Source organism: Pseudopipra pipra, chromosome 7, assembly GCF_036250125.1.
Source record: "Pseudopipra pipra isolate bDixPip1 chromosome 7, bDixPip1.hap1, whole genome shotgun sequence".
In the NCBI taxonomy this organism is placed as follows: domain Eukaryota; kingdom Metazoa; phylum Chordata; class Aves; order Passeriformes; family Pipridae; genus Pseudopipra; species Pseudopipra pipra.
Genome location: NC_087555.1, coordinates 33,017,756 through 33,043,187, shown reverse-complemented (window position 1 = coordinate 33,043,187; position 25,432 = coordinate 33,017,756). Strand labels below are relative to the sequence as shown.

General features: G+C 38.6%; 1 protein-coding gene and 1 long non-coding RNA gene across 2 annotated transcripts in view; one reads left to right on the top strand and one right to left on the bottom strand.

Moving 5' to 3' along the window:
- MGAT5 (alpha-1,6-mannosylglycoprotein 6-beta-N-acetylglucosaminyltransferase) overlaps positions 1–19,020 on the bottom strand; it is a 121,251-nt gene extending 102,231 nt beyond the window's left edge. Inside the window, exon 1 of the mRNA XM_064661553.1 lies at positions 18,886–19,020. The gene's annotated coding sequence lies outside the window, so the exon portion shown is untranslated. The remainder of the gene's footprint in view (positions 1–18,885) is intronic.
- A 61-nt stretch (positions 19,021–19,081) lies between these two features.
- On the top strand, positions 19,082–25,203 carry LOC135417423 (uncharacterized). Its single transcript, XR_010432025.1, has 2 exons — positions 19,082–19,387; positions 20,923–25,203. It is a non-coding gene; the product is annotated as an uncharacterized LOC135417423 (long non-coding RNA).
- The last annotated feature ends 229 nt before the right edge of the window (positions 25,204–25,432 follow it).

The window sequence follows — 25,432 nt, the reverse complement described above, 5'->3', positions numbered from 1 at the left end:
GTGGGACAACTCTATAACAACCCTAACATTTCTCAGTAGTTACATCATGTCTTTTATGAATCAAAACAATTTTACTAATGTTAATGTCAGAATTATCTTCTGACACAAAATCCACAGAACTTTGTTACAACTGTAAAGAATTAATTAGACCTTCACCAGCCTAACACTTTCTTTGTATATGATATTTAAACAAAATAGTACTGCTTTGACAAAGCACAGAGGTCAAATGAATCGGCTTATACAGGCCAGCTAATCAAGTGTGTGCCAGTGTACTGTGGACACATTATCCTGAAAATATATTAATAGCTGCATGCCAGTCAAAGAAAGTTATGACTTGCACAGTAGCTAAGTCTTCGTAATCACAAACACACAACTTCCTTAACTCCTGGAAATGCGTATTCAGAGTTTAAGAGGGAAAGTGTGGAGACAAAGCCACATACCTGACTTATTGTCTGCAAGGGCAAAAGACATCAGGCATTCTCAAAAGGACTGAGATGACTGAACATTTTAGAGGAGGATATTCTGAGCACATTCAGCAAAAATCCACTAAGAACTCAGGAGTCAGAGAGAGCTTCCACAGAAATGATAACAGCTGCTTTCAAAAAAAAAAAAATAATCAGGGCAATTATAGAGGAAAACGTACATACACATAAGGAAATAGGACAGGACAGAAGAAAATAGTTGGCAGAACATCAAGATTTTTAGATTCAAATTGGGAAATACATTGCCTTCATTTTCCTCATTTCTCTCGAGCTGTTAGCAATCCATAATGTATTTTGCATCTTTGTAATATTGTTCCTCTAAATTAAGTAGGATTTACCAAATGCTTTAAGTAGATATTCTAATATTAGATACTTACTCCAAAACAAGTTAGTGGGTAGTTAACATTAGTGGGTAGTTTTGCTATCATCATAATTAAGACCTGGGGAAAAAAAAAAGGCTTTTTTGGAACTATATCAAACAGTAGTGAGGTCTATTGTCTACATACTTCTTTGAAGGTCGTCATAATGGGCCATAACAAAGGAATTGTGATCACCTTGGTTAAAATCTGATGAATTGTAAATAAAGATCACAACTGCTTATATTTGAGCTGAAGTACTTAGGTTGGAAAAAAGTATACATCCACCATCTGGTGCACAGTAATTACAGAAATTAAAACCACATTTCTGTGGCCCGCCTTTAACAATTTTTACTGATACAGTAATACTTGATCTTCTTAGGGAACGTAATCTAAAGTCATGCTGTTAAATGAACATAAGACTATCCACTGTATGGCGTAAGCAGTTCATTAAGCTGGAATCTTTAAAAACACTTGCTTGCTCCCTAGTAATAACAGAAACAGTTTCTTAGGTTTACGTCATGCCGTTAAATTTAATCCACAGCCAAGGCAAGTTAATTTCACACCTGCTGAGCGATATCATGATGGATGGCACCACAGCAGGTCATTAATTTTCTTTCCTTTTGATTAATTTCACACCATACACTGGACACACTCTTTTGAGTTACGATGTCTGAGTGCAGTGCTTAATTCTTGCAAAGGGCTAAATCAGTTTTTGACTGCTTGCCAAAATGCAAAGAACCCAGATGTGATACAAGTGAAAAGAAGCTTCACTAGACTTGGCACTGATCTCTGACGTGGCTACAGGTGTGGCATCAGTAGTGCAAATAGCAGTGAAACTACTAAAACAATCAAGAAGTTCAATTTAGCACCTTTTTGCCCCAGAAACCCTCCCATCAGTTGGTTACTGACTTTACACCTAACAAGGCATAAAGATTTACTAAGACTACCATATCTCTTGTTTCAAAAAAAAAAAAAAAATCAAAATTACACAAGGTGAAAGAAGTGAAAGAAGAGGAAGGAAAAGTTAACATTCAAAGATGACAACAGCAGCCTCTGTCGCCACCAGAGCAGAAGGGGAAGCTGCAGGTCATTTTGTCCCTTGGTAGTCAGTGAAGACATCTGGGGCCTTTGGAGGCCTTGATACCCACAGGAGAGGGTCCAGCCACAGCAGACGGCTGAGCTGAGCCAAGAGCTCACAGCAGAGAACAGGCTAATCTCTCTCCACTTATCCTGCTGCTCCAAGCCGCTCACTCTCACACCCTCCCTTGTGCTAGATGTGCCAAATCCACAGATCCCTCGATGAGCTGATTCAGATCATGAAAACAAAAGAAGCCTTTTTCTTACATTAGCTTTCTGCTTGTTTTGCAAACCAAGCTGTCTAACAGATGGGTCAGGTGTGTATCGGAGCTTGTGAAAATGAAAAGGAGAAATTGTATCTTTTGGTAGCAAGGAACTGTTTAGCTTAGCCCTTCTCCCCCTTTTAGGGAGCGATTCAAAGCAGCAGCCCCAAAAGCCTCATCCTCTCTATTGACTATGGAAGGACCTGAGCTTCTTAGACTCAGATTAAGATGTGCTTTTGTCCCTTCTTTTCCCTTTCTCCATGCACCCCAACAATCTACAGCACAGCTAATATCAGGGAACCGTTATTGCTCGTAACTCCTCCAAAGCTTTCTCTCTTTTGTTCTTACTTTCTGATCATGAAGAATAATATTTAGGAAACACAAAAGCCCTCATACTTACCAGCAGCCATTTTTGGTAACAGCAAATATTGCAATGAAGTCAAAATAGTGGAGAGAGCGACATGGAAAATAATTCTGTGATTTGACAAATGTAAATCACGTAGGACACATGATTCAGTATGCATGGTTTAAATCTCTCAGTGTGACAGGCTGAGGAGAGGAAGGCACAAGCTATTCTGGATCCATCTGTGCTAGCAGACTTCTCCAACCAGAAGTCACTGCCCCTTCACATCTGCCCACGGAATTAACCTGAGTGTTCCTTAGACATTTCAGTCAAAACAAGTTGGGGAATAATTAATTTGCTATTTTATCTACCAAGCTGGTCTGGCTATTTTGATTAGCATAGTTCAAGCTGTATAGACTGGTCCTTCCATAAAGATTGCAGGAATCTTTCCTAAAATCATTCTGTTGTCCTCTTCTGGTTCAGCATACTGACTGACATTACCACTCACTGTCAACTACTTGATCAAAGGCTCCGCATAAAGCTTGAATAGATGCTCATTTCATGTGTTATAATGGTACCTGTTTATTTGCCAACATGCAGTTTTCAGCAGGAACTGTAAAATTTTACTGTCAACTCCTATAAAGAACCGAAACACAGGATGAACTCGAAGCTGGATTAGTGGGACTTAGCTGCTAAATGGAAATTCAAAGTAAATTATCTCAATCATCACAAGCTGCAAGCAACTCCCATTGCTGGCAACCAATTATGCCAATTCTGGCAGTCAGGAGTATCAAAGGAAGGGTTACAGCTCCAACGTCATTTGCAGCAGTATGTACCTCTTCCTCATCATCACATGGTTCCTGCAATGAATGGGAAACTGAACATTTCAGTCCTTTCCCCAATTCCCCAAAACACAGTATAAGAAAAGAGTCTGAGAGAGAACCAGGTTTTTGATGTCCACATTTTTGGGTGTCTAGAGGACACCTAAGTGTACTTCCCTTTGTATCTCTCAGTTCTGAAGGTCTGCAGAATAAACAACTCCCTTTCTACCTAAGGTAGCTGTTATCTACCTTTGTAGCTGTTATCTCTCTGGCCTCCTTCTCCCTACAGAAACATGCAATCATTCTCCTCTTTCCTCAGTTTGGCCTTTTTCAGGTGCTTCAGGAAACCGAAAACCCAACAAACACACAGGTCATGCTGCTCAAACTTTCAGCTTCCTCTCCTTCCCTGAAAAGGGTGGTACTTTCAATGAAGAGACACTTAACCTGCCTGCATATCATCTGAAATTAGGAAACAAAAGAAGCCCAACTGTCAAGCCAGGTCTTAAAATGTGGGGGTTTTTTCCATCTCACAAAGATAATAAATAATTAAGGTGAAATTTCCCCTAAGTGCATAGATTAATGCTTACCAAATCCCTTTAATTATTACAGCAATTTGTGAACTAAAACCTAAGTGCAATAAAGAATGAATTTTAAATTGCTATATGTTTGCATATATTCATTATGCACATCACCATATGTCAGGCAGAATCTCTGAAGGTAAATCTCAAACAAGTGATTACCACTGAAGCAACATGATGGAGAATAAAGTAGACAAGTGATATATTTAGCTTCATCCTATCTGTGTCCCTAGAGAAAAGCGTTCCTTCTAGTGTGGGAAGTGGAGGGGAAAAAAAAAAAAGGCTAGAAAATTAAAACATGTTTTTCCCCAATACTAATGACCCACTTTAAATAGTCTTATGTAACTATAAAATGAGATTATATTTGCCTTGTCATGGATTTAATCTTATGTTTTCTAGTCTGAACCATCTCAGAAGGTTATTTACCTCACTTGCCTATCACAATTTTCTGAACTTTCTCAGTTAAAGAAATAGTCCCTCTCCATCTTTTCAAACCAATTAAATAAAAAAAGACAAACCTGGTGAGGTAATTTTGCACTTGGCTGAACTGTACAAGGATTATATAATCTGAAGCTATATAATTATGTTAAATACCTGTTACTCTCTTCTTAAGTTTTCATCAGCCCTGGAATTCCCCCATGTGTGCTCTTCAGTGTGTTCTCAAGCATGAATATTGAGCTTTTCTCCCTCCAATGCTGGGAACACAAGTCAGTTCTTAGAACACTTGCTATAAACTGAAGCACTTTCATTAAATGAAATGGTTTTCCAAAAACAAGCAGAAACAGATCCACTTTGGTAAGTATTTTCTAAAAAGGGCACAGAAAACTTAGCATTTACAAATCTCTGCCACTGCAACAGAAGTCATTCTAGATGTTCGTAATTGTATGAATGGAAGAGAAAAAAGTGTACCTTCTAGCAGAAATTCTTGCTGTGTACCAACTAAAAGCTCCTTCACACACTAGATAGACATTAATATAATTTGAAAACATCTCACATGTACAACAAAATATCCACATATTTGTCAAACATTATATGAATAAGAGGGACAAGATTTACAAGGCAGTTAAGTCAGAATTCCAAGGTCCATTGAAACACATTAGGTCAGTATTTAACTTAGTTCTCTTGTGTTTCAACAATACAGATGCATTGTAAGAATATAAATGTAAGCATGAAGGCTTTCTTCCTCCTCCCCCACAACACTAAAAAAAAATTAAAAAATATTTCCTAAATAGCATCCTAAAGCCATATGGTTTCCAGAATCAGAAAGGAAATTCAATAGACAATATTGTCCATCTCTAGAATGGTGACAGTGAAAAACTGTGTATTTTGATCTAACAAGATCCAAATTTTCTTCCTAGAACCAAGTTCATATTAGCTAGGTAAATGCACATGACACGAAATAAACCTACAACCCTGAGACATGAATACTCATCTATAAATTCACTTTCAGACAATGCATTTGAAAATTATTACAATCCAGCAGTTAATGTAAGTGCACAAGGCTGCCAAAAAGATCACTTACAGCTCCAAGCAGAATTTAAATGGTCTTGAAACAGTACCACAGTAGTAGCAGAGAGTAAACCAGAGACCACTACACTGACACTATCACAGATGAATGGATTTTTTTACTGTTTAGTCAAACCTAATGAAGAGAAAAGGATAGGTAGAGATAGAGAAATAGATTTTCTAATATTATGAAAATACTCTTCTCTTTCCACTAACTGGGGAAACTTGCTGGCAAATATATCTTTAAAATTTGATACAAAAAGCCTTCCTCTTTTAAGCCCTGTATCACTGGGCTACATTGATATATCTCTGCAACAGCCAGGATTTGACACATAACCTGCAAATAACTATTCAAGGCATTATCTTGGCACATTTCAACACACAAAGCAGCCCATTTGCTTTGTAAGCTACAACCACCAGGATCCAACACAGACCATCCTACCACTGCATCATATCTTAACCCATGGCTTAGACCTGGGTTCCACTGCCTGAAGCAGATAAATGTGCACTTGAGCCACGTGTGTGCAGAGGACAACAGTACCTCTAACTCTGGGGGTACACACCGAAACCCAACAGGGCCACTCAAGTGACTCAGTGGCTGCAAGAGTTCAAGGCCAGGTTGGCTGGGGCTTGGAGCAACCTGGCAAAGTGGAAGGTGTTCCTCTCCATGGCAGGGGAGGAATGAGATGAGCAGGGGGTTGGAATGAGATGAGCTTTAAGGTCCCTTCCAACCCAAACCATTTTGTGTTCATTCTATTATGAGGTCTGGTCTTAAAGAGAAGAACTGTTCAAGCTACTAGCCTGACAGAATAAAGAAAACATTTTTTTCAGTAACATTTCCCTCTGTATTTCAGAGGAATATGATATTTTTTTCTACAGCTTTAATCAATAGCTTCCAGAAGTCATCTCTTATGTTCTTGTAATAACTATTTTGATCCAAAATTATTATTGCATAAAGTAATTTTGGTATATGAATTTTTAACTATTTTATTTTCCAAATCTCAGAAAGTATCTGACCTTCAAGACAGCTGAGCAAGTAAGTTGTTTTTCCCACAGTTAAAGGTTTAATTTAACTCCTAACCTCTCTCTAATTAACTGCATTCTTCCTGCTCTTCATTCTCAAGTTTGCTTTATGTTAAAGAGAGCAGTACCTGACCAGTTAATTTAATGACTCCTTAAGAACAACACCTTGTAAAATTCTTTAAAATTGGAAGGATTTTTCCTTCATTTAGTTCAAAAAATAAAAAGCAAAACCAATTGTTGCTTCATGGCTTTAAGTATCTAGCTGCTATGACATTCACAATTCCACATTAGACACCTAAAATATGTTTACAATGAAAGTTCAAGGAGAGACTCAAAATAGCCAGCTTACGAAAGAAGCAGCTTAATTATGAAATTAAAAGTTAGCATAGATTTACCAGACATTTCAGAAGATAGTATTTGAAAAGTTGTTTAAATTCAGATTTATTTGATGCCTTGTTCTGCTCAGCTTTCCTACATTCTAACAGATCACTGAGACAATATAAAGTGTCAAACTTACATTTTCTCCATAATACTTTCATTTGTTTATCCTGGCTGGCTTTTTTGGGAGGTCTAATGATAGCCTTAGATGAATTTCCTATATATATGTTTAGAATAATCAAGCCAAATAAATTATTGCAATAACATATTGAATATACTGGAAAAAATATGAAAGTTAATTCTGGTGCAAATAACCCCCAAGGGAAAGAAAAATCTGTAGATCTGGACAAACTACAGGACACTCATGGATTACCCACTTCTTCAGTGTGCTCCTTTCATTATCTGGAGATTCAGAGCTTGTTGAACAAGGGCAGCAAGTCAGACCTTAATAAAAATGGCCTCAGTCATTAGAGACAGCTCCTGAGGTCAGCTGAAAAAGCCCCATCAGAAAAAAAGAAAAGAGAAACAGGATTTGTGTGTAAGTTATTGTTGTGACAAAGAAAAAGATGCAAGATCAAATGGCCCTTTGAAGGCATGCAATCAATGCTTGAAATCACCTGTTTTCATAAATAGGCAGTGAACAATCCAACAGAAAGGTCTGAGTTCATCTTGTGTCTATTATTAGCTGATTATAACAAAGATTCAGCACAACTGCACATACACCATTCAGAGACTTCATCAAGTTTGACTTAATTGTACAGAAAAAAAAAATCCATCCAGGTTTGGTGGGTGGGTGGGGCAGGATGAGGGGTTCTATTTTAGTCCAACACTTGAAGTCAAGGAGTTCAGTAAATAAAGACATTTCCTAACTGGTTTAATAAAGAATCAGGTTACACTAACTGAAAAAGAATTTCAGAAGTACACTTTCAGGGATGGGAAGGAATGCATGAGATAAAGCTTATGCGTAACGTGTGCTAAAAAGTTTTAAGTCATGTGGTGAAATCTCATCCTTGAAGATGAGATGTTTGAAGTAAAAAGGCAAAAGTCACTCAAGAGTCTGGACTGAGATGGAAATCATGGGTTTTTTTACACACACAGCATAGAAAACAGAAAGCCTTCCTCACACATAACTGAAATTCAGCTTGACCAACAGCTAAAAACAACACAATGCCAAAGCCAAAATAAGAAAATTAATTCAGAAATAGGTGAATTATAACACACCTTCTGAATAAGAGATTACATACACTGAAATCTTCACAGCCTAATGGAAGGCTACTTCCAGGGCTGAACAGAACAGAAAATACATCTGTTGCCCGCATAGCTCCTGAAGACCAAATGAAAAGAGAGCACAACATGATTAGCCCTTCAGTCTTGTAGGGTGTGGAACAGCGGAGGCAGTGGGAAAAGCAATAAATAGGGAGCAGTGACAAAGAAACATGCTTCAAATGTGTGATTCTGTGATTCTGTGAAATTACACCAAGTAGGGAAGGAAGGCAACAGACACAAGCTGAGATGGAAAGAAAGGGTAAGACCAAAACCCTGAAACCTGTTACACAGTATTCTGGTACATTTCTAACACTCCTCATTTTTAATTTTATTTTTTTTTTAACCAGCTTTATAGCTCAAACACTGTTGTACTTTCCCTGACAGTCTAAATAAATCTTATTAAGGAAATAAAGACCTTAACATCATAATAAACTGGACAACTATTAGTGCACTCAGCCACACATCCAAGATAGTAAGACTATATTAGAAAAAAAAAAAGGATAATAACAACATTTGACAGATTTCTTCCTCCATTTGTTAAATGCAAGGACGGCAGAGCCCGTCAGTAAAAAATAAACAATGAAAAGGTTTTAATTCTGCATTTTTGTGGCCTGGACAAACATCTTTATCCTGAGCAATAGGCTTGATCCCCATAGTACAGGCAAGGTAGACACTGCAAGGTTCCTGGAGTAATTTCTGCCAAACCACAATGCTGCATCAGCAGCCTTTTTAATTAAATGTCAAATTTTAGTTATTTAAAGAATAAAGTGGGTGGCATATTTAAAAATACTCTGTAGCTTGTCGAAGGGGAAGAGTACACCTTCATTAAAAAACTATTTTCATAATACACACCCAAAATCAATAGTGTGAAATCTTAGTTGTATATTAGGAATTTTACAGTGAGAAGGATTTTTTTTTTTTAATTTGAATAAACAAACATAAAAACGTATATTGAAAATACTTCCATAGACTAAGTCTTCTGGCAAAAAAACCCAAACAAAACAACAAACACCACATTAATTTGCTACATAAAACTGGGGCCATTTGACCTGCTGGACAGAGCATTAACCAGTATTAACCCTCTGCTAAACTAACATTTTAAGAAGTAATAAGAACACAATCTTCTAAATTAGACTGATGTTCAAACACGCCAAGCCAGTACTGTCACTGAAAGCTGCAGCATTATCCTCCTCCAGCCTCCTTGGCCAGCCTGTATGGCTGGAAGGTGAGGACAGGAGAGGAATGGTGTTGTTTTGGAACATGAACAGCAAAATGCCAGAAAGCCATTTACAGCCACAATACTTTGTCAGCCAGGTCACTGCACTGGCATGTAAATGCATTGATAAGAAATGGGGAGGGATTGGTGTGAGGAAACAAATTTCATCTAACTGCAGTTTGGTGAAGATCAGGAAGACTAATGACATTCCCATATAAAAGCACCACCAAGTGCTGGTGTTAATTCTCCTGCATTAGAGGAACAGAATATTTGATTAGCATAAGGTAGTACAAATTATAAAAGAGTGTTATAATACTACTGAGTTACACAGAGTATTCTGAACATCATATCCTGAAGTAATAAGCCTTCAGCTGGGCAACTGAATTCAAGATTGCCATATCCACTGGGAACAATACTCAAGGGTAGAAGAGACCTGAGGTACAATTCTAACAAAACTGAATACTAACAGTGGATGGGGAAAAAAATGCATACTTCAAGTACATGGGATGCAGAAAACTTGCACTTCAAATGTAGGGGGGAAAAAATGCCCCTGCTAATTTATATTTTTTAAACCCCAAATAATGAGCAAGTAGATTTTTCAAATCTCCATCTAAATCCCCTTTTTAAGCCTAAGTAATACAAAATTTATGTAGAACAATTTTCCTCATTTTTCAAGTACAGCTCTTTTAAAATTAATCTTTTTTTTTTCATTTATAAGACTTACTGTTTTCTTTGCTCTATATGTGACCACTTACATGCCAATATCTCAGTAAGTAAGAAAGTGTTCTCAGACATGTTTTAAGTAACTTACCAATGGCATTCTTCTGTAACGTTACACAGTGCACAACCTATGCAACTGGTACATATGGAAACTACGATGCCAGGAAATGAATCAAGGTGCAAGGACTTTAATAGAAGTTGAACAGAAGCTAAACCTGTTACAAGCATTTGCTGTGCATCAGCCAGTACAGCCCTCAAAGGAAAGTTTAAATGTACACTTGGGCCTCATTGTACTAGTTTCAACATACAGAGCCAGAGGTTTAAATAGCATCAGCCCAAAAGAGCTTAAGTAAACTGCAATATGCCTTTTACACCAGTACAGAACTTTACCCACTGCAGTTAAACTCTCGTTACATCATTGTAAAAATCCAATCCTTTCACCATAGGCTGGTGGCAAACTGAATCCCTGCTGGTAATTTATCAACAGTGCTGAAACAACTGCTCACTTATTGGACATTCAGGAGCCAGCCCGGATCAGCTACTGAACTGAAATTCCAAACTTCCAGTGGGCAGGTACTATTTTCACAGAACTTCATCTCAGATGCAGGTATGCAGCCATCTGTAATGGACTCCAGCAGAGGCACCAAGTCCTCATGCATCTTCCAGCCTGAAGCTCTTCCTTGCTCCCTCAAATATTTTTTAACTTACCTTGGTGAGAATTTTGGTATGGCAGGTCAGGTGAAAGTTACTGTAACTTTTCCCCAAAGGAATCACGAGTAGCCCTATTAGGTTATCAATCCAGAACCCAAGGAGAGTCACTTCAGAGACTCAAAGACTTCAGAAAGATTAAAAACTGGAGCCAAAAAAATGAGACCTGCCCAAGAGGTCTCACACCACCGAGATCTAGATTCAGTCATACATCAAATCCTTTAGTCAAACTAAAAATTCAGGCAACCCGGTTTCATTTCTCACACCATTAAAAAATTCGAAAGTTTTTATTTTATTGATTATTCAATTTCTTGAACACATGAAAGCTAAGCTACCGAAAAAAAGTAGGGAAAGTATTCTAACAAGAAATTCAGGTTACTAACCTACCTATAAGGAGCAGAACTTATCTTTCAAGATAAGTTATGCTAACGAAACAAAGAATTTTTTTCCTATAAATAAACTCTATTGGTATTTAACAAAATGTCTATTAGAAATAACAATCTAATATTTTAACTTAAAGCATTACCATAAACATATTTAAAGTATAACCATAACATATGGTAACTTGATTACAGGCTCTTAAAATTAGGTTAAGTGTTCAAAACTGGCTGATTTTATCTATAAGTAAAATAGCTGTTAGCTTGAGCAGAAAAGACACTGGAAGTATTCTCCTCCTGAATGTTTTTTTTTTGCAGTCTAGTAAATGAAAAGCAGCTGTATAACACAAATAGATATGAAGTGTAAACAGAATGATACTGCATTTCACCATGCTCTTGGAGGATCAATAATACTGATTGAGAAACTGCATTTCATGAAAAGAAACACAGGGAAGTAAACTGCTCACTTTTACAAGGACTTAGAAAACCAAATCAATGTGCTAAGGGACTGATTGTAATAATGTAATTTTAATAATGTGGTCAAATATCCTGTAAAACCTAGACTGAAGTCTGAGTGGCAAAATTGATAAATCTTTTTTTAACACTCCACAGAGTGTTCTCCATCCTTTTGCTATTCTGTCAGATCAGGAAACACAAATACTGATTTCGCTGACTAAATCTTGCCAAAATACAGGAGTGACAATACTTAATTAAATCTAAGAAGAAATAAACCATTAAATATTCTAATTTGGCTGCATGTCTATTCAAATTTAATGCCCAAGATCTAAATTAGTTTGACTTACAGACAAACAGTTTGGGTGCTTCAAAAGCCTTTCTCAAACAACTCAATTTGTTCAGTACTCCAAATATTTTTTTCAGATTTTTCCTGATCTCTCTAGAACTTTTTTCCATGACCCCTGCAACAGAAATAAGTATTTTAACATTTCCTACTTTCTCTTCCATCAACACACAGAAACTGAGAAATATTCATTTCTCTGCTCCTTCTCACTGCTTGCAATGGTGCCTTATTTGGACTGCTCTCCTACTTGTTTCTTAAGCATCTTATTGCTAGCCAAGGAATAGCCCCATTCATTTTGCAGCCCCTCTTTCTGCCAAAATCAACTGTGAATGCGCTATATGTCTACCATTGGCCAAATGCGTTTTTGTCAGGGTTGTGAGAGTGTTTCAAAAGCTGAGAGGCTGGAGGTTTTGGAAGTGTGCCTTATTTTGTGTGCGTGTGTATGCCTTCGTGTCTGAAGTAGATAGGAAAGTTTGTATTCGATATAATGTATTAGAACCTACAGAGAACACTGAGGTCAAGCTCCTTCATCTTTACAGCAGGAGTTTGCCAAATAGGTGTGGAAGTCCCTCTGTCAAGAATATTTCATGTATTTCCTAGGCCTGAAATACATCTGTCTACTTAGTTTCTCCTTTTTTTTTTTTTTTTTTTCCCCCAGGGAGAAAGCTCTTTTGCCAGGTGGCTCAGAAATTCCAAGATTAGGTAAAAAAAAACCCAACCAAACAAATAAACACAGAGCAAAATAATACTCTAATATTCCTTCTAAGAAAAGGGGGCTCATTTTTATGCACAACTCATACTAAACACAAGACAGAAGGAAAACTCATCCCGAGAATCTGAGGTGATGAATATCTGGTTGCTGCTGTCTGATGAATGTTTCTAGACATATTCTATGTTTTCTGTATATATTGCTATTTTAATTATTAAAACCAGCAAGCTTCAACTACATCAAGACAGAAATGAGCATATCAAATCCACATCGTGAGAAGCAAACTATTTCATGTTCATGTTACTTGGAGTAATATTTTAGGGGCATTAGCACTGGAAGCATTTCTTATGGGCAGAAAGAGCCTTCACACTACAGTGCACTGAAACAGTGTGGGACTTTCATTCTACAGTTAGGTCATGCAAACACTTTCACTCAGCATTCAGTACAATCTTATTACAGTGCCTCGGTATGGAATGAATAAACAATGTCAAACCTGGATAACCACCAGGTTAGAAACATTCCTCACATTTATTCCAGGTTTTGGGTTTTTTTTTTCCAGGTGTTTTGTTTTTTTTTTAAACTTCCAGAAAAAAAGTAACGAATTGATATGACTGAATTGGATACAAAGGTGTAGTGGTACAGCATAAAACTTTCTTGAGCAACTTAGAACTAGTATTTTCATCCTTCTTAATCTACAATATAGAAAATGAAGTCATTGCACAAACTGTGCTTGAACAGGGCCTATCAAGAAAGACTCATGGAAGTTACTTAAAAAGCTTGTTAGGAGGTAGATAATCTGTTCAAATATTTTTGTTATGAATACCATACCAATGTTCAAATTCACTGAATGAGAGAGTTATGTATATTTTTAACTCATGTATCCCGTGTAGACAAGTTTTATGTGACCAATGAAATATTTCTGACAGACTGCACATTTTACACTTCATTTTACCAAAAAATAAAAAAAAAAAGGAAAAGGTCAAAATAGCAGAGTAAATACAAGTTTAGTTATGTACGTCCTTAATATTTGAAATTATGTTCCAAGTAGATTACATGCATTCTGCAGAGTTCAAGGGAAACTTCCAAAAACTGCATTGAACAGTATTATTTCTCAGCAGAAAAGGAACAGACAGAGAAAGGGAGGGGGTAGAAAAAAAAAAAAAAGAGAGGGATAAGACACAGCATTTTAAACTCCAGAGAACTACTGCCTAAGTGAATATAAGCAGATGCCTTTGTATTAACAAGGATCTCCTGTAAGAGTGTGTTAATCCACTCTGGTCACACATATCACATAATATGGCAGAGTCCAAAGGTTCAGAATCTTGAAATGGGAAATGGCTAAAAAGCTTCCAGCTCACAAAATATAATCTCAGGCAGGCATGATAATTCACTGCACCTTGTACCTTTTATGACAACTTAAAATCATAAAATCATTTAAGGTGGGCAAGGTACTTGAGATTATCGAGTCCAAAGTCTTTTTGAATACTTCCAGGAATGCTGACTCAACCAGTCCCCTGGGCAGCCTGTTCAGGTGCCTGACAACCCTTTTGGTGAAGAGATTTTCCTAGCATGCAATCTACTACTTGATTAGCAGCTTTCTGAGAATGTTTTGCTAGAACCTCAATATAGGCTATATAAAAAGCTGAACCAGTCATGGTGCATTTATGAAGAGAGGAACACAACCTTAATAGGTAATGGAAAACAAGCAGCAATAAACTTCATTACCTAACTCTACCAAGAGTGAAAAAAAAGGTTTTAATTGTAAACTATTCTAGGGAAACATAAAGGAGCACATTACATGTCAAAAATTATATATATAAATAAATGTAACAAACTACATGACCCATGAGCAACTACCAATAAAAATAAAATCAGGTTCAGCCTGCTACTTACAATCTAGGAAAATCCCTTTGTCTCAAGGACAAGGTCAAAAGAGGTGGTTGATAGCTTTGAAAGATTAGAGGCTTTTATTAGGATATAAAAATCAGTAAGACAAACGTCAGTAGGTTAGATTAATAACCAAGGTTAAACAGTTTGGAATGCCTGTGGGATGTATGAAGAAATACAGTTAGCTAACAGGAATAAGAGGTCCTTGTGAGACTCAAAGGGCCAGGATCACAGGATTCTTAACTCATATAAACCATAAATAATAAATCAAATGAATCACACCATTGACTTAAGCTTTCCTCAGGAAAATGATTTTGCTACCTAAGAGTACTCTAAGAGGGAATCCCCGTCCCCCAAATTAATTTCCTCTTCTCTGTTCACTGCAGTGTCTCCTTAGTACACAAGCCAACACAGATGCACTATTACACCATCGCTTTAGCAGAAGTTTCTCAAAGGAGCTACACCCTGGTCTGAGTGCATAGACAGATCTTGGGATTGAAGGATTGACCTGATTAAAGCAGACTAGACTTCTCCTTGTGGGAAGATAAGAACAAAACCCCACAAATTCATCTCAAGAGAGCTGAACCATTCCAGCTTAAATAAAAGAATAAGGCTATCCGCTCCGATAAAAGTTTGCATTGCCACGAAAAGCCACTGCCTCTTACCTGGGAGGCTGTGTCAGCACTTGTGTCACCAATTCTTCATCATTATGGTGGCTCCTCCTCAAATGCCACCCATTAAGAGAGCCTATGTCAGTATCCAAAACCCTTCAACTGAATTAATCTAAGTTTGTACAAAACTCTTTGTAGCCGCGAATTACAATATGTAAATTATCGATTCACATGAACAAATCAGAAATAGTCAAAAAAACCCCCAGAAGTGATGGAAATCAAACCACTATACTAAAACACAATCTGAACAAGATTTATTCCTCACAGAAGTTATACTTCCTTACATTACAGGTCTGGGCTCTTCAAGAAATGAAAGTGAAACAGATAAGGAACTTCAGAAGTGAAACTTCAGTATTCTGTGCCAATAACAGGAGGCTTAAAAACGAAAACAAGGGGGGTTTTGAGTGTGCATGCATACATGCAGAGGCAAATACAAAGGTCCACTTTTTCTGCTGAAGTATGGAAGATGAGATTTGTTAGGTTTTGGTGGGGGTTTTATTGTTTGTTTAATTAGTTCATGTGCATATGTGGTATATGAAACACAGAGACGCACAAATATTAACTTTGCCAAAGTTGAGAGGAATAAAGAATGACCTTATTCCATTCCAGTTGAGAATTTTTTGAAATTGAGGATGCAGTAATTGCAAAACTGCCTGATTCCTGAAAAAGTTTCCACTCATCAGATTCCCAGCTGATTAGCAGTGTGCAGCATATTCATTTCCTTCAGCAGATGCTTCCGATGTTCGTTACCAAGAATTGCTGCTAGAGTACTGCTCTGGTTCCAAAAGAGGCTAAGCAGAAGAGTTCAGCAGACACTTTGGGAATAATATAACTGAAAATACTATCAGCACCTAGCACTCTGATATTCATCAGTGTATTTCTTTCCACCCTCTATTTAAGAGGCTACACAAACACTAAGTCAGACAATCTGTTGGCAAACAACCATAATGTTTGCCACTGGATCTCCCTTATGACTGCTCTTCCTATCAAAAAAACTGAACTAATTCTCCCATCCTCTCATGAAACACTAAGACAGTCTCCTTTAGATCTCAATCTGCTCAAAACATGAACACTGTATTCACATAAGCCTTCAAAACACCTACCACATAGCTAATAATCAAGTTACAATATCAGCGAAGGACAACGACGACTCCTGAAGTTCTAATAAAATTTCAAAGCCAAGATGAGGAAGAAAACTGCATACTAAGATATTTTATTCAACAAAAGCAAAACCAGAGTGAACTTGTTGGATGATGGCAGCATACAACACCAAAAATGTAACCCTGTAAATGAATTTTAAAAAAATGAATTTCAAAGTAGAAGGGAAATGAGCACTAATAAAATCCCACATATTATTTCAAGCATAGATGTTAACAGTATAAAGCTTTCTTTTTTATACAAGGGAACAGAATGGAATCTGGTTGGAGGGAGATGACTTAAAACTGGAGAGCAATTGTCTTTATTCAAAGTCATTTTAAGAATTCAGAACACTTCATTATTTTGCCAGATTCTATTTCATGAAGCAGATTAAGGATTTTACATGATTTCCACCCAGTGTTGCTGGCTGCTTCCCAAGTTTTAGGCAGTTTAGTTTGGGGAGCTTAAACAACCTGATCTTCTTATATTCAGCATTCAGTCACTTTGTCTTTCAGCATCTTTTCAGTCCAGGCTGTATAAGCTGCCTTCCTTTGGGACAGCAAGATGGATTTATCACCCAGAAAAGAAGAAGCATATGTTCTTATTTAATCCTTATTCTGTTCATACAAAATAAATCCATATTCTACAGAAGAGCGACAGAAAACAGTGTGCACACATTAAATCATGAAGCACAGACATTCTTTTCACTAAACGTACTGTTCCATGGCTATTTTAAGAGTAAACTACTCCCTACATCATCTCATACAGGTAAAGATCAGGAAGCAGTAGTGAAATTTACCTTGTGTGCAACAAAACCACCAGGAAAAAAAAGTGAAGGTTTTTCTTCACCTACTAATATGCTTGGTACAACCAGCACTAATTATGTGAACTGTGGGTGCTGCAGCAAGGAGAGTTTCTCATGAAGTACACTCAGAGTCATTACAGAGAGATGAAGAAAGAAAAAGGTAAATCACCCATTCAGACTAAATTGAACTTCGTGTCCCCAGGCAAAATGGTTTCAATAATAAAAAACAAGAACGAACTGGTTCCTCCTTTTTTGAAAGCTTTTTATGAAACTGCGAGAAAGTATTTTGAAAGAACCGAGATCACCTCATTGATTTAGGAGCAAAGACATACCCACAACCTGCAAACGACTTTAAACGCTGTCCTCCTGAGGACAAAGATTAGCAGACTGAGTACCAGTGATTCCCTCCACCCTACTTGCATTTTCTACACACAAAGCTGTTTGTTGAGATAAAGCATTTGCACAGCACTAAGTCTAAATTCATTCCTGTATTTAGGATTATGAGTCATGCTGAAAAAGCTATCATACTATTTCATGGGGACAAGGTGACAGAGCTTTTTAGACAAATAAGACTGTATAATAACAAGAATTGTAAGAGTGAGCCTTCATTTAAAGAGTATTCTATCATTGCTGCAATTATCAAGAGAAATTGATGTAACAAGACCTAATGCAAGAATGGAGAATTCATTTTCTCAGGTTTGCTGACCACAATACCAGAAAGAAAAAAATATTCTCAAAAGATGAGATGATTTTGTACCACGTCTGGAAGAGATGGAACTTACAGCCCTTATGTTAACAGGGAGAAAAGCCTCTACCAAGATTTACTTCCTCAAAACTAAATGATATTTATTCTTCCCTAAATATATTAAAAAGTAAGTCTACCTTAAACAGCTGCTAAAACTCAAGGGAGACAATAAAACAGACCCCACAAATACTTGTTTAATGTACGTCCGCACACCTAGACAATCACATCAGGTCACTCCCTGCTTCTCAGAGACAAGATAAATCCCTGCGATCAAACCACAATATGATGTTGATGTGTAAGAAATAACGAACCTGGCAAATGAAAAGCACTGTTATTTCCAGTGTAAAGCTCAATGCATCTCTGCCAAAAAAAAAAAAAAAAAAAAAAAAAAAAAAAAAAAAAGTAGCAGACATGGCAGCCCAAGGCAAATTTGGCAAAGAGATGACAGCTTTCAGGAACCTTTTTCTCAAATTCACTTCCTAGAGGTTCACAAAGCATTGGAGAGGGAACAAAACCAGCAACCGGGTGGAACCGAGAGCTGGTAAATGGCATCGTCAGGGGGAGAGATTTCAACAGACGCTCGCCCGGGATTCATCCTCCCACCCACCGCACCGCCACCCGCGCTCGCCGAAACCTCCCACGGCCGCTCCGTCCCCGCGGGGCGCGCCCGGGGCGGGCACCGCGGGGCTCCCGGGGCCGCCCCCTCCTCCGCAGACCCCCCTCCCCTGCCCCGCCGGGCCGGGGGCGCCGCCGCCGCTCCCCGAAGGTCGTTCCGCAAGGTGACGGGGGCGGCCGGGCCGCGCCAAGCAGGGGCCCCGCCGCGCCGGGGCGGCTGCGGGGCGATGCCCTCCATCCTTCCCGCTCCGCACCGGGGGCGATGCGACCGCGGCGCTGGGCGTGCGGCGGACGGGCGGGCGGCCCCCTCGCCGGCGCGGCGACCCCCGCAGCGGGGCTGGGCGCGGCGGCGGCAGCTGCACCCCCCCGGTCCCCGCAGCCCGGCAGGGTCTCGGCTCACCTGGTGGCGGTGCCCGCAGGTCCCCGCGCCCAGCGCAGCGCAGCGCCCATGGCCGAGCGCGGGCGGAGGCGCGGCCGCGCCCGCCGGGGGACGGGCCAGGCGGGGGCGGGCGGGCGCCGGGGAGCGTCTGCAAAGTGCCGGCCGCGCTCGGGGAGCGGGAGGAGGGAGGGAGGGGCGGGCGAGCGGAAACGCCTGTGACAGGCACAGGCAGAGCGAGGGAGCGTCTGCAAAGTGCGCGCCCGGCGCGGGGGCGAGGGGAAAACCTCCCGGGCACGGGGATGGGCACCGGGAACGGGGATGAGCAGGGGCACCGTCACCCGTGCGCAGCCGCCGCGGTGAGTCCGCGGAGGCGGCTCCCGGCCTCCTCTGCCTCCTCCTGGCTCGTCCTCCTCCGCAAATTCATGAGGTCAGGCGCGGCTCCCGACTCTGGCAGCGATGCGGTTTTGTCCGCGGTAAGCGGACGCATTGCATCAGCCAGCGTTTTACTGAGCGTTAGACACAGGTATTTTTATTTATTCATCCACTTAGGTCGTCTTAAGAACTCTCTACAAGCTCCTAGAAGTTCACTTCTGAGAGCCATTAGCGCAAAAAAAAGCTACTGTTTTTTGCAATAAGATGACTCTATTTTGTAGTGGCGAGACGGTCTCTGTTTAGCACAGCTTCAGAGCGGTCTATTTTCCCAAGCCTGCATAATGGCTAATAGAAGCTGGGTGACACCTCGTGGCCAATCCTGCTCTCTGGTATGGATAGAGGCTTCTTTCACTAGGAGAAGATCAGATCAAGATAAAAGTGAAAAGAAAAAATGTTTCTAGTTACCTCCACAGCCTAATATAAGTTAAAGGGAGATACGTATAGGTTATAATCAGGTGCAGAACTCTAATCAATGTCTGTTACATATTCTTCACATGCCGTGAATCATCAGAAAATGTTGACCAAAAAAAAATAAAAATCATGTAAGTGAGTATGGTTTTGGTGACAACTCACAAAAATCCCAGCTGGTGTTCAGTGCTATTCATCTGGGGTTTCTCCACACAGGACAGAAAATAGTGATGTACACAATGCATGCTGAAGGACACTTGTCTGCACCCACAAGCATCTGCAATAATGCTCTGCAATCTGGAGTTTTAGTTTTCACCCAGCATTATGCTCTGTTCCTGGTTGGAAGCACTTGCTGGCATTTAATGAGAGGTTAGGGATTTGAAAATTTTACAAGGAGTTGAATGATCAAAGCCTTGGATATCTTTCTGTGTGAGATGGGTAACTTTTAAAATTATCTGCTGTGGCTTGTGGAACAGGCTTTTGTCACAAGGAAACAAAGCAGGTAAAATAACAGCAACTACAGCACTTTCCATTTATTATGCTTTTAGTTTACATAGCTCGTATGCAGTCACTTTTGAGTTTTATATGTTCTGATATAGAAATATATCAGAAAATATCAACAGTAGTCTCTTAACAGAGCTCTTACTGAAGGGAACAGCAGCCCTCATTAGCCAACAGTTTTCAAACTGGATCATACTAACCAGATCTTCCTTTCAGGAATAGGAAGTTACACTGGATATTCCACAGTATTTATATCTGACATAGCTAAAAGAAAAAAAAAAAAAAAAAAGGGAATTTATGAGCAAACTGTGTACATTGATTAAGGAAGTGAAAGCTGTGTAGGTGAGTGAGCTCCCTGCTCAAGAAGTGTTTCTTGAGAAATATTGGATTCTTACAACATAAGGAACAAGAGACTGAAAGAAGAGAGAACATAAACCCCCGCAGCATTAAAGTTTTAGGAGAATCTGAGAGCAGTAGAACACTTACATGTTTGTTCCTCATTTTAGTGTGTGACAAGTAGGCCACCAATTATTCAGATTTAGCTGTCTCAGGCCTGTCCCACATTTAAAGCTTCACCCACCTTGCTCATTCCCCGCCTGTGGGAAGAGAGTGTGGGTGGAGGCCCCAGGTGAGGCTGATTAGGACCATTAAGGCCTGTTACTGCGATCAGAGCCCTGTTCCTGGCATCTCACCTTGCCTGTTTTTGCATCTTTCCAGCTCCAGACTCCATGCATGTACTGATCCCATCATCCTTGGGTGCAGAGAGGAATGATTACAGAAGCGATTAAAGAAGATGGCTGATGTGTGAGAACACTCAAACATAGCATAAGGCTAGGACTGAGCCCCTTAGCTATATCTGTTAATAGAGAACTTTTGGGTTATTGTGAGGTGTATCTTATTCATAAGGAAAACAATCATATTCTGGTAGAGACATTCAATATATCAGCTACTGATACTGTTTTCCTGCTTAATTTTATGTCCAAAGGTGGTGGACAAAGCCCTGCCCTGAGTGGATAACAAAAACTCCCTTGATTTTGTGCCAGTTGCAGCTTTGGAGTGGTAAAGAACTCAAACAGATGAGGCGAAGAAGTCACAGCTATAGTAACTTCAGCTTGCTTACTGTGCACTCAACATAAAGGACAGAAGTGATCCTTAGAAGACACTGAACATATTTTGGACTTTCCATATTGAGAGACCAATTCTTTGGCACATCTCTATACTGAATTTTGGAGAATTCTGATTGTGGACCAGCAGTGGAGGATAACCTAAACATAAGTGCACAGAAGTCACCAGTGCTAACTCCAGATTTGCTTAATGTCACCTTTAAAGTAGCATACTTGTTGAATTTTCCATTCCTTTTTGTTCAAAGAATGAACTACTGTAACATGGAGAAACGTGTCTATAGCATAAAAGAATTCTGTAATTATTGACAGGCAATACCTACACAAGCCTTTCCCTAGTGAAGTATGTGAAAACTGTGTTCCCCTTTTGACTTGTAAGACTGTATAATAAAATTACAGCACGTGTATAAAATATAGTTTGCCTTTCCTGGTAGAAAAATCTGTTATTACAAAATATACATTATTAGAGAATATAGATAGAGAAAATACTTTTAATATAGAAATGTCTTTCTTGTGAGGTGGAGTACATCTAACATACCTGCCTTTGTTGTGGTTCATATCCCCATCTTGTCTCAGGTAGACAGACAGAGTGTTACATCATGTTATACTTGTATTGCTACAGCACCTGGGATAGGAACTAGAGACCATTTGCATTATAATCTTCATCTCTTTTAAAGCCCCCTTGCCTGGTTTCTGGAAGGTCTCCCTCCCTCTATTCAGAGTTTTCTTTCCTTCTTTTATAACCCCTCCATATGCTCCTCTGAATAAAGGATTATTAGCTTTGCAGATACTAAGTGGACTCTTTGGTGGCAGGCGGAATATTTTATTATTAATATTGAACATGACTTCAATAAAACAAAAAAGGAGAAGAGGAAAAAGAAGAAGGTAAAACTAAAATTTGAACCAGAGATAAGATAAAAAAGACCTTCCTGAAAAGTATCTTTGCCTGTTCATAGCCAAACACAATAAGCATGTCTTGAGGCTTCCAAGATATGCTTTTAAAGCTTTCTGTTTGATGTCTCCCTCAGCTTTATTGATACAATTGAATTTACTGCAAAATGATAACTGACTCAACAGTCAGCATAGTCTCCTCTGTGCTAGAGATCAGAAAACTCATGTGTTCTTGTTCAAGAACGCGCCTTGCTTTTTTGTTTGAACACTCTGATTTCTAAGGACCTCATCTATATTTTTTGAAATACAGTACAATATACTTCTGAAGAGCTGCCATATTCAACCCTAGTAATATTCCAATCACAAAGTGATATTTTGAAAAGTCACCCTCTCTCTTTTGCTTCTTAATCACATTTCAAAAGTGCTGTAGAATAACCTTGGTTAAACTCTGATTAAATATCAAAATATTAGGAAATAGAAAATGTTCCTGTCCTTTCCCCATATTCAGGCACACACATCCCCTTCCCCCACCCCCGGTTTTAACATGAGTAAGACTTTGCAGTTAGGCTTTAACTGCATCCTTTTTGCCAAGGTTTTATGGATATTGAAAAGTCAGAGTTTTAAAAGGTATCATTATCTCTGCCCAGTACAGAAAAAACTCCCAAAAGCCCCCAACAACAACAACAAAAAAATGCAAACAAAAAACCCCTACCCAAAACAAAATCAAACAAAACCCCCAATTCCACTGTGGTTGTGGCCAGTGTAATGTAGTGCTAAATTTGAAATACAGAGTATCTGGTTAGATCGCTGCTACATTATTGCAAGTGTAACAAAGGACTCCAGGTCAATGCCAAAATGAGATTATGAAGTTAATTATTTTTCAGCCTTACCTTAGTTAAATGTATCTGGTTTTCTGTTGTTACTGGATACCCAAAGCAAACACTAGGATCCAAATAATCCTTATTTTTGAATCTGGTTTTACAGTTTTAACTGGTATATCAGTTGTGATTTCAGCATCAGGCCAACTGCTTTAGGTAACAACACATCTAGGAAATACATTATCTCCTATAAATCTCCAGAACTTTTGACAGACTTCCCAATCTGGATATTACTGTTGTACATTCCTGTAACTTTCTTAAGTAATCCTTGATTGGTTTTTTTTTTCTTTAAAATATTTTATTAACTTGTTAATTTGAAACTCAGAAGTATGTACACACTCAGAACTGTATCTTATCTTTACTCTCCATTAGCAATAAATGCATTATCAAACAAGGGTGAAGAAAACACATCATGTAGGCAACCACTGAAATTGGCATCTTTTCTCTGTCAAGTAGCCAGGTGACATTTCACTTATGGAAACTGTTAAACCAGAGCATTAACAACAGATTCAGTTTATTTTCTATCTACTTAAAAGAGAACTGTTGTCACTATTTTGGCAATTAATGTTTAAAAGTGGGAGGCACTTGATTTATAAAAGACATTAAACTGAAGTCTGCTTTATAAAGCTAGAAGGGACTGATTATAAAACTTCACAAAAAAGCAAACGATTTTTAGCAATTTATGAACTGTGACAAGAGTGTCTTGCTTCAATGGGCGGTAGATGAAGCTGCTGTTATTAGAAACAAACCCACAGTGTGAGATATAGATCATCAGTTTTGAACACTCTTTTCTCCTCAGTCCCTCAAATGAAGGAAATCTTATGTAGGGTACTGATTCACCGCAGTGTATCCCATGCCTGAAATCCTGGAATATCTTCCAGCACCAGGAAATTATTTACAGTAATTCTTGACTGTTATTTACAAGATTGGCAATAAAAATGGGAGTTCTTGACTGTGGAATTACCACATATGAGTGCTTACTTTTAGGCTTTTGGCTGGTTAAGCAGATCTAGTAGGTCCCCTTTCATCTAATTTAAAAATTGAAAAGGTTGAGAGTCCTGTGGTCAATGAAATACATGTGGTCATGTGTATTTATATTTTCTTAGTGTTATTAATAAAGAAAAAAATCAGGCTGGCTAAGGTCTGAACAATACTGAGCACATGTTTGCATTGTTAGGTGGTGAATGAAAGTTTTGGTGGAATTTTAATTGCTAAGTGATAAATGTAATTTGTAGGTTGCTCTAAATGATGTCTCCTTGATAGGGATTTAAAGTATCATCTGGAAAACTAATCTGACTTTGGTGAGAATCTTTTAGGTGCTTTCAGTTGTCTGGAACTGCTGGTGTTTTTCAATCTGTGGTCCCACAAAGTTTGTACAACAAAGACTATACGTGCAAACTTCCAAGCACTGTGAAAGTCACAGAGGAATGCTTATCCATCTGGAACTTCAGTGATCTCTAAGTCTTTTCATGGTGTTACTGAACACTTCTGGAAATAGAGTATCTGTGAATAGGATTCCTATTGCAAGAAAGAGGAAAGCACCTTTAATTTTATGTTTTTATGGGTTTGGTGATTGACTATGCAAAATTTAGCCCAAAGTCAATATTCACCTAACATATTTAGAAATTTCAAAATACAATGGAATTATTAATTTGACTCTTAAAAGAATTTATTAAATTAAATGTCTCCATTACTTACTAGAAGGATAATCACGTATTCTCTGTCCTACCATTGACTTCATTCTCCTCACAAATCTTGTTATTTTAATATATTTAGTTGTTCATTTAATGTATTATTTAATAAAACCAGTCATCAGTGGAATATTTTACAGTGAAGCTTAAGGAAATCACTTTCTAACATGCCAAGATCCCAGATCGATTCAAGGCTTTGTAAATGTGACAAAAATCAACTTGAACTGCAGTCAGAAAGGAACTGGGATCAAATGTGGAATATAATGCATTGAACTTGCAGCAGTTTGTCCAGTTTAATCAATGTTATCTCTATGTGAAAAGTCTGCTAGAAAATGTGTAGATACTTTTTCTTCTGGAATTCAGATCTTCTGTGGATTGTCCAAACACTGTAACAAGCCTATATCTTTTTTTCCCTTACTCTTTGCCATCATTATAAAAAAATCAACAGTCTCAAGAATATTCAAGAGGACAGTCTCCAAATCCATTTCTCCTGTCATTCCAGTCTTTGACCCATACCAGTCTCTGTGGACAGGAAATATTTAGATATATTGGTTATCCCTGGATGTACATCCCAATGTTAAGCAGCTGCAGACAAGCTTTGAGTTTCCTAGTACAACTGAGAGCCTGGAATTTTAATGTGTTCCTA